The 9,692-nt window shown below is 44.1% G+C and overlaps 1 pseudogene across 1 annotated transcript in view; it reads right to left on the bottom strand.

Annotated features, from left to right (window-relative positions):
• Window positions 1-914: 914 nt before the first annotated feature.
• LOC309717984 (calpain-7-like) overlaps window positions 915-9,692 on the bottom strand; it is a 48,388-nt pseudogene continuing 39,610 nt past the window's right edge. Inside the window, exons 12-13 of the transcript XR_014280708.1 lie at window positions 1,145-1,294; window positions 915-1,042 (exon numbers count right to left, since the gene is read on the bottom strand). The product of XR_014280708.1 is annotated as a calpain-7-like (transcript). The remainder of the gene's footprint in view (window positions 1,043-1,144; window positions 1,295-9,692) is intronic.

The raw sequence follows: 9,692 nt of genomic DNA, 5'->3' as shown, positions 1-9,692 counted from the left end.
ACACTCTTTTAGGACCTTTGCGGTTACCCCATCTGGTCCGGTGGCCTTCCTGGGGTTCACTGCCCTCAGTGTGCGCCTCACCTCATATTCCTGCACTATGAGGCTTGGGCTGCTGCTGTCCGATGTTTTTGCTGCTGCTGCCTCTGGTCCCTTCACCTCAAAGCGTGCGAAGAAGTGGTTCAGCTCCTCTGCAAGCTCCGCGTTACCCTCAGTCAACGTGGTATTACCAGGTTTGTAGTTGGTTAAGTGCTGAACTCCCTGCCATACCTGTCGTGAGTTGTTGGTGGTGAAGTGGTCTTCGATCCTTCTCTTGTACGCTGCCTTGGCCTCTCTGATGCCTCTTTTCAACTGAGATCTGGCTGCACTGTACTGCATACCATCACCGGATCTAAAAGCGGCGTCACGTTGCTTCAGCAGGACCTGGACCTCTTTAGTCATCCAGGGTTTCTGGTTGGAATACACCCGGAGACGTTTGTCCACAGTGACACTGTTGACACAGAAGTTAATATATGAGAGCACTGATGTTGTGTGCTCTTCAAGGTCCTGATGTTCGAACACGCTCCAGTCCGTGTTTTCAAAACAGTCCTGCAGCTGATGTGATGCACCTTCTGGCCAGGTTTTCACAGTTTTTGTGACTGGGGGGGCTCTTCTCCTAATGGGAGTGTATGCAGGGATCAACAGCATGGACATGTGGTCTGACAAACCTAGATGTGGTAGAGGGGTTGCTCTGTAGCCTTTTTGGATGTTGCTGTAGGCTTTATCCAATGTGTTTTTCCCCCTCGTTGCACATTTAATATGCTGTTCAAATCTGGGGAATACTGACCTTAAATCAGCATGGTTGAAGTCCCCAGCTATAATGTGCACTGCGTTTGGATGGGAGTTCTGCTGGTTGCTTATTGTCTTGTGCAGCTCCTCCATGGCAGAGTTAGCATTAGCATCGGGTGGTACATACACGGCCGTTACCATGAGGCTCCACTGAGACTTGAACTCAGATCACTGGATTCAAAGTCCAGAGTGCTAACCGTTTCACCATGGAACCCTGCTGAAAGCAGAAAAAAGTTCTCTGTCAAACACCCATAAAACTGTAGTTCCTGGTAAAGTGATGGGGTTTTTTACATGGCCGACGAGAGTTTGCGTGTCATACCTGCTGCGAATCCCACCTTGACATGATGCCGACAGAGGTTTGCAGGTCCTCGTTAGTATAGTGGACAGTATCTCCGCCTGTCACGCGGAAGACCGGGGTTCGATTCCCCGACGGGGAGTGAGCAGTCTCCTTCTCTGCTCTTCCTTTTACCTGGAATGACCACACACCCGTTAATCGCACGCTACGTGCATTTTTTTTGCACAGAGTCCATCATTCAAAAACACCCTGTGGAATTTCTCCACCACATCCTAGTCGATCTAACAATCTAGTCCTATAATGGGTTTGAAAAAACATCAATTCCACCTGTGCACTCATAAGTCAAAAATGTCTTCTAGGCAAGAGCTCCCATGAGAAGAGAAGCTTGTCCAAGAGAACTCTGCTTGTCCAGCGTTTTCTCTGCTTTACTTGCGTCCCTATTAACAAATAAGTCTCGTGTGTTTGTCTTCTGTAGGTTGTGTGCTAGCCTGACAAAGAACATCAAAGAGCTTGTCAACAAGAAGATCAGCTCCCATTTGAAGAGATGCTATCTCGAGATCACAATTTGGATTGTCAATATAACCATAAATGGGGGAATGCTTGAAAAATGACACAAATGGGAGTTCCCCGCTTCTCACTAGTCCTACATGATCTGTCATAAAAGTCCTCAAATTTAAGAAGGCATCGAATTGCCCCTCTAATGACGAGAGGGCATGCACGCTCCGTTTCCGTAGTGTAGTGGTTATCACGTTCGCCTAACACGCGAAAGGTCCCTGGTCCGAAACCAGGCGGAAACATGTGTCTTTGTTTCCCGATACAAAAGTGTCTGCCTGCAGACATTGCTTTATCTTATGGGGTTGTACTGCTGTTTGGCACAAAGAGGAGTGAAAGTACTCAAATCTTGTACAGGGCTCTGACGCTTGTAACCTTTGGATGCTCATGTTGTAAAAAGTTGTCTATAGCCCAAATTTCAGGAAATTTCACACAAACCAACATGTCTCCAGTCACCATATTTACTGAAGATGCAGGCACAGACTAAGCTCTTGGAAATGAGTGTCTCTAGCTGGCCCGCCCAGGACTTGGGCCTATTTTCAGCCAATGCACAACGTGATCAACCGCATGGCCTCTTTAGTTAACAGTTCTGGGCTTCTTAGGGCAGCATATGTCAAGCTGCGCTTGCTTCAGAGAACTCCTAAATGTCAAAAGTTTAAGTGAGCCTAACATCGAGACTATAGTTCAGATTCCTTGCTAGCGAGCGTCTGTCTCTTCTCCATGGTTCCTTCTGTTCAAGGGCATGATAGTAACCTGCCATCAGATTTGTCAGATTGGCCAGATTACTGATTGAGAGACATTCCAAAGCCAAGCAAGCCATCACTCACCGTTTCCGTAGTGTAGTGGTTATCACATTCGCCTCACACGCGAAAGGTCCCCGTTACGAAACCGGGCAGAAACATGGGTGTTTTGCTTCTTTGGTCACAAGGGAATTGATGTTCACTGTTTAGACAACTCTGCTTGTCCAGCATTTTCTCTGTTTTACTTGCGTCCCTATTGAGAAACAAGACTCCTAGTTTTGTCTTCTATAGGTTGTGTGCTAGCCAAGCAAAGGACATTAAAGAGCTTGTCAACCAGAAGCTCAGAGCCTTCAGTGGTGGCAACAGAGTTAGAAGTTGGAATTGAGAAGAGTACAAGGGGAATTGTTGCCTTGAGTCACGGTGGCCAATGAAAGATACAGCAGGACGCTGAAGTGGAAAGTGCAGTACAAGAGCATGAACTAGGTTTGGTGCGGCATGAAGACCACGCGCAGATTAGATCAGCCAACAGAAGAGGAGTGGAATTGACTGGGCCACTAACTTGTTCTTTAATAAACATCTTAAGTAGTGTAATCGGTTATTTGTCCAGCCTTAACAAGATTTGCAATGTAATTGCACTGTCCACCAAATCTTCCGTCCTGCAACGCTCCACATCATCTGGGACTGGCTATAAACAAGAGTCAACCAGTAGTGCACTTTCATCCGACAGTTTCAGTCGATAAGTCGGTCTTTTTCACGTGTAACATTCCCTTCTCCGGATCCAGAAACTCCTTACTCTCACCCCTGAAAGATCTATAACATCTGGCTTTAAACATTATTCTGTATTGGTCATCTGGACACCATTGAGGTAGGTCCCTCACATCGTTAAAAGCAGAGCAAGCTTTGGCAGTGCATGTGGTGTAATAACATACTATATACAGTAGAATAAAAAAAAATAAATATACAATAAGATAAAAATAGAATACAAATACAAATGCTATATACAACTGAGTAAGAATACAACGATGACAGAAAGGATTATTGCACTTAGTATTATTGCATATGTATGGATGTGTGTGCTTGATCAGTTAAAGTCTTTATTATGGAGTCTGACAGCAGTGGGGAGGAAAAACCTGCGAAATCTCTCCGTCCCACACCGTGGGTGCCGCAGTCTCCCACTGAAGGAGCTGCTCAGTGCTGTCACAGTCTGCTGCATGGGGTGGGAGATGTTGTCCAACAGGGATGACAGCTTAGCCACCATTCTCCTGTCACTCACCACCTCCACTGGGTCCAGAGGGCATCCTAGAACAGAGCTGGCCCTTCGGATCAGCCTGTTCAGTCTCTTCCTGTCCCCAGCAGAGATGCTGCCGCCCCAGCAGACCACACCATAAAAGATAGCAGAAGCCACAACAGAGTCATAAAAGGTCTTCAGGAGTGGGCCCTCCACTCCAAATGACCTGAGTCTCCGCAGCAGGTACAGCCTGCTCTGCCCTTTCCTGTAGAGGGCGTCTGAGTTATGAGTCCAGTCCAGTCTATTGTTCAGATGAACACCAAGGTACCTGTAGCTGTCCACAGTCTCAATGTCCATACCTTGGATGTTCAGTGGTTGCAGTGGAGAATGCTTGTGCCTGCGGAAGTCTACCACCAGTTCCTTGGTTTTACTGGCGTTGATCTGGAGGTAGTTCAGCTGGCACCAGTCCACAAAGTCTTGGGTCAGACCTCTGTACTCCTTGTCATCCCCATCAGTGATGAGGCCGACTATTGCAGAGTCATCAGAGAACTTCTGCAGGAAGCACTGGGTGGAATTGTGGGAGAAGTCTGCAGTGTAGATGGTGAAGAGGAACGGAGCCAGAACCGTTCCCTGTGGGGCCCCCGTACTGCAGACGACCCTGTCCGACACACAGCCCTGAGTCCTCACATACTGTTTAGTTGAGTTAGCCTGGCTAGCTTGTACAATTAGATTTTCCAAAATAAAATGGTTTGAAAATGATAAAAATGACACTGCAGTACTGAGAGGAAGTAGAATTTGGGGGGGGGAAAGGAGAAAAACTTGATAAGCAACATGTCTGTGAATGTTCTCAGTCATCCAGGTCATCGTAGTCAAAGGAGCTTGCAAAGAAAAGCGTCTGGACTTCTTTAAGTTACTTGAAGACGTTTCACCTCTCATCCGAGAAGCTTCTTCAGTTCTAAGGTCAAATGGTGGAGAGTCCCAGATATAAACCTAGTGGGAGTGACCCCCCACAGAGGGACAAAAGGACCCCCTGATGATCCTCTAATCGCCTGAGCCAAGGTGTGAAACTGGGTGTGGGCCCCAATCAGCCAGAGTTTCGGGTGGGTTCATTGTGAAACCTGGCCCCACCTTATCATGCGAATTCCTGAGATCAGATGGCCCAGGATGTGAGTGGGCGTTAAGGCGTCTGGGAAGGGATCTCAAAACTGGATTATAGATGGCAGAGAGTTGGTGTCGTAAACCCCCACCTCTGTTCAAAGATGGTCGCTCACAGTGGACATAGATGGCTTCTTTCACTCCTCTTTCAAACCATCTGTCCTCTCTGTCCAAAATGTGAATGTTGATAAGCAACAAAAATTGGACTTTGTTATAGTGCAAATATTCAAATCTGTAATTTGAACTTGCTACATATGATGAATGATAAAATGCTATGATGCATAAAGACACAAAAGTATTTCCAAAAAGGTTTGTTTTTTAACAAACCCTTGAAATTTTATTTTAAAAATGTATTTCCATGTATTTCCTTTGTATTTCCATGTTTGTGCGATATTCTTTGTACAATCTACACAGACCTCAGTTTACAGGTTGTTGAACTTCTGGGGACATCTGTTTGTGGAGGGCAGTAAGGGAAGAGAAATTGTCTCATGATGTTAGGACCTTCAGCGCGAAAAAGGATACCTTTTGAAGGTATTGCATGTAAATGATGAAAGTCTGATGACAAAACACAATTAATAAAATCTCCCAAATTCAAATTTGGAGCTGTTCCAGAAGAGGGTCCTGACCAATCAATCAATCAATCAATCAATCTTTATTTATAAAGCACTTTTCATACAAAAAAAAAATGTAGCACAAAGTGCTTTACATGGTTAAAAGCAGCCCACCGCACCCCACCTTCCAACTCACTCCCCACACTCTCATTAACATAAACGATGTGAATACACGCATATCCCCCCCCCCCCCCACACACACACACACACACACACACACACACAAAGAGTTAAATTGGGCTCGGTACGCATGAGCCAAGTGAGGAAACACTATAACAGGGGAGCCGTCTGCACCAGGAGCCGGTCACAGACCGCAGCCTCCAGGCTGGCCACACAGCAGGAGGGAGGCAAAGAAGCCTCCCAGCCGGGCTGAGAGGACCCCTGTGCCCCAGCAGCCACGGTCGATCAAAGCCCCGGTGCAGAGAGCGCCCTCTGAGGAAACACTGGAGATATGACACAATAGGATATATACAGGGTAAAACGATAAAATAAATGAGAACGGGATACAATATAAATATAAATAGAGTAAGAAGATTAAAAAATGAATAAGAATAAAATCAATAAACGTTAAATAAAAGTTAAATTAAAAAGGTGGGTCTTGAGCCTGTTCTTAAAAACATGTACGTTCTCTGCGGCCCTGAGGTCCTCCGGCAGGCTGTTCCACAGGCGAGGACCATACCATTGAAAAGCTGCCTCTCAAAAGGCCAGTACCAGAGGACCTCAGGGTCCGCAAGGGTTCATATGATAAAAGCAGATCTGAGAGATAAGAAGGCCCAAGACCATTAAGACATTTAAAAACCAATAAAAGAACTTTAAAATGAGGGCTTTGTCTCTCATTCTAGTTTTAAATATCCTGGAAACTACATATAAGCTTGCAGTCTGATTGCATTTATTTGTGTATGTCATTCAACTCTTGAGCGATTGTGGCCCAAGAGTTGAGAGGTCGCCTTATTATTGGAAGGTTGCTGGTTCGAGCCCCGGCTTGGACAGTCTCAGTTGTGGTGTACTTGGGTAAGACACTTCACCTGTTGCCTACTGGTGGTGGTCAGAGGGCCCGGTGGTGCCAGTATCTGGCAGCCTGACCTATGTCAGTGCGCCCCAGGGTGGCTGTGGCTACAATGTAGCTGCATCACCAGTGTGTGAATGACTGAATGTGTAAAGCGCTTCGGGGTTGTTAGGGACTAGTAAAGCGCTTTACAGACCATTTATTTATACGGCAGTAAAAGAAAGTTTTAAAAAAAATTGTTTATTTATTTATTATTACAATAAAAATGAGAGTTTGAACTGTAAAGAATTGAATAACAGCAATGAGGTAAATGTGGAAACATCCTTTGTTTTTATTTCATAAGTCAAGCAAGTAGTTCTTTTTTTCTCTTCCTGAAGTCTAGTGACCTCACCTGGGAATTAATGTTTACGTTCACCTATATAACTATATGAGTCTAGTTTGGATTGCATGGCTCAAAAACGAATTACATTCCTTTATGAATAGGCTGTATCTGTCTTTAGTTTTGACAAATGCAAAGGAATAAATTACAACTACTAAAAATCTGTAATTTTATTGAGTGAGCTGACCTGGAGTGAGCACTCCACCCTCCTTATCTGAACTCCCAGTTCAGTGACCAGACCCAAGAATGGATTTTTATAATGTTGTGTTTATTCTGTACTATGTATTTAGTTTTAACAACAACTAAAAATTGGTATTGTTACAGAGTGACTTTACTTGTCTTGGGTGAGGGACTAAGCTTATAATACACACATACAGGAGAATTTATTTTCAGATCTCCTAAAATAAATAAGGAAATAAATAAACAATACAACTTAATTTGATAATCCTTTCATAAAACAGGTTATAGTATTTAAGAGGGAAAAATAGTGCTTACTAAATGAGAGAGACAATAAATAGATTCATAGTGGCAAATGTTAGAGGACACTCACAAAACAAATCCTTGAAATGTTCCTTCTTAGTGTCAAACACATTCCTAATTGTGTAGATCAGAATTCCCTACAAAGCTGAATACAGTGGCTTGCAAAAGTATTTGGCCCCCTTGAACGTTTCCACATTTTGTCACATTACAGCAACAAACATAAATCAATTTTATTGGAATTCCACGTGAAGGACCAACACAAAGTGGTGCACACGTGAGAAGTGGAACGAAAATCATACATGATTCCAAACATTTTTTACAAATAACTGCAAAGTGGGGTGTTCATAATTATTCAGCCCCCTGAGTCAATACTTTGTAGAACCACCTTTTGCTGCGATTACAGCTGCCAATCTTTTAAGGTACGTCTCTACCAGCTTTGCACATCTACAGACTGAAATTCTTGCCCATCCTTCTTTGCAAAACAGCTCCAGCTCAGTCAGATTAGATGGACAGCGTTTGTGAACAGCAGTTTTCAGATCTTGCCACAGATTCTCGATTGGATTTCGATCTGGACTTTGACTGGGCCATTCTAACACATGGATATGTTTTGTTTGAAGCCATTCCATTGTTGCCCTGGCTTTATGTCGTTGTCCTGCTGGAAGGTGAACCTCCGCCCCAGTCCCAAGTCTTTTGCAGACTCCAAGAGGTTTTCTTCCAAGATTGTCCTGTATTTGGCTCCATCCATCTTCCCATCAACTCTGACCAGCTTCCCTGTCCCTGCTGAAGAGAAGCCCCCCCCCCCCCAGAGCATGATGCTGCCACCACCATATTTGACAGTGGGGATGGTGTGTTCAGAGTGATGTGCAGTGTTAGTTTTCCGCCACACTTAACATTTTGCATTTTGGCCTAAAAGTTCCATTTTGGTCTCATCTGACCAGAGCACCTTCTTCCACATGTTTGCTGTGTCCCCCACATGGCTTGTGGCAAACTGCAAACGGGACTTCCTATGGTTTTCTGTTAACAACGGCTTTCTTCTTGCCACTCTTCCATAAAGGCCAACTTTGTGCAGTGCACGACTAATAGTTGAACTATGGACAGATTCCCCCACCTGAGCTGTAGATCTCTGCAGCTCGTCCAGAGTCACCATGGGCCTCTTGGCTGCATTTCTGATCAGCGCTCTCCTTGTTCGGCCTGTGAGTTTAGGTGGACAGCCTTGTCTTGGTAGGTTTACAGTTGTGCCATACTCCCTCCATTTCGCTTGAACTTCAAGCGATCATTCAGAGCACTGTTCAAGCCTTGAATAGTGCTCCGTGGGATGTTCAAGGCTTGGGAAATCTTTTTGTAGCCTAAACGTGCTTTAAATTTCTCAATAACTTTATCCCTGACCTGTCTGGTGTGTTCTTTGGACTTCGTGGTGTTGTTGCTCCCAATATTCTCTTAGACAACCTCTGAGGCCATCACAGAGCAGGTGTATTTGTACTGACATTAGATTACACACAGGTGCACTCTATTTAGTCATTAGCACTCATCAGGCAACGTCTATGAGCAGCTGACTGCACTCAGACCAAAGAGGGCTGAAGAATTACACACACCCCACTTTGCAGTTATTTATTTGTAAAAAATGTTTGGAATCATGTGTGATAACACACAGTGAAGATTAGACAGGAAAGCATGGAGTCAGGGATAACACACAGCAAAGGGCCTTGGGTCAGACTCAAATCCAGGCTGGTACATCGCCTGATCAACCTAGTGAGATAAACTGGCACCCAAGAATCCATTCTTAAAGAAGGAAAAGACAGTGGAGGCTCTGTCATGGCCTGGGCTTCATTTCAGCCTGTGGCTTCTAATGAATGCAGAAAAGTACAGTCAGATTTTCATCTACCAGACAAAAACAACTAGAAAGCACCAGACTGGCAGCAACTTCATTTTTCAGCATGACAATGATCCAAAACACAATGCTAAAAGAATACCTGGATAGAAAACAATTACCATGGATCACCATTACTAGCCTCCCAAGAGCCTGGACCTCAACATTATTAAAGCAGTGTGGGGTGGAGAAAAGAACTAAAGACATCCAACATTCAAAGAAAAACTTTGAATGTCCTTCAAGAAGCCTGGGGAACTATTCCTGAAGACTACTTAAAGAAAATTCAAGAAAACTGGCAAAGAGAGTTCAGGCTGCCAAATTTGGATTTTTAAGCTTGAGTAGTTTCAAATCTGAAACTTAAAGTTTTAAAAATAAATAACCTTGAACACAAAGTACGATACTTTAATTCAAAATACAGTTGAATAGAAGTAGAAAGCAGCATGACAGAAATATACATGAGGTGCAATCAACCTGTACTTTAGCAAAATAACTGAGTGGGTTTTTAGGTATAATTTAAAGATTAAATTGTTTTATTGTATCAATATGTTGTTTAT

The sequence above is a fragment of the Aulonocara stuartgranti genome, assembly GCF_965226115.1.
Source record: "Aulonocara stuartgranti genome assembly, chromosome: 11".
NCBI lineage: Eukaryota > Metazoa > Chordata > Actinopteri > Cichliformes > Cichlidae > Aulonocara > Aulonocara stuartgranti.
This window is presented reverse-complemented; position numbering and strand designations above follow the sequence as displayed.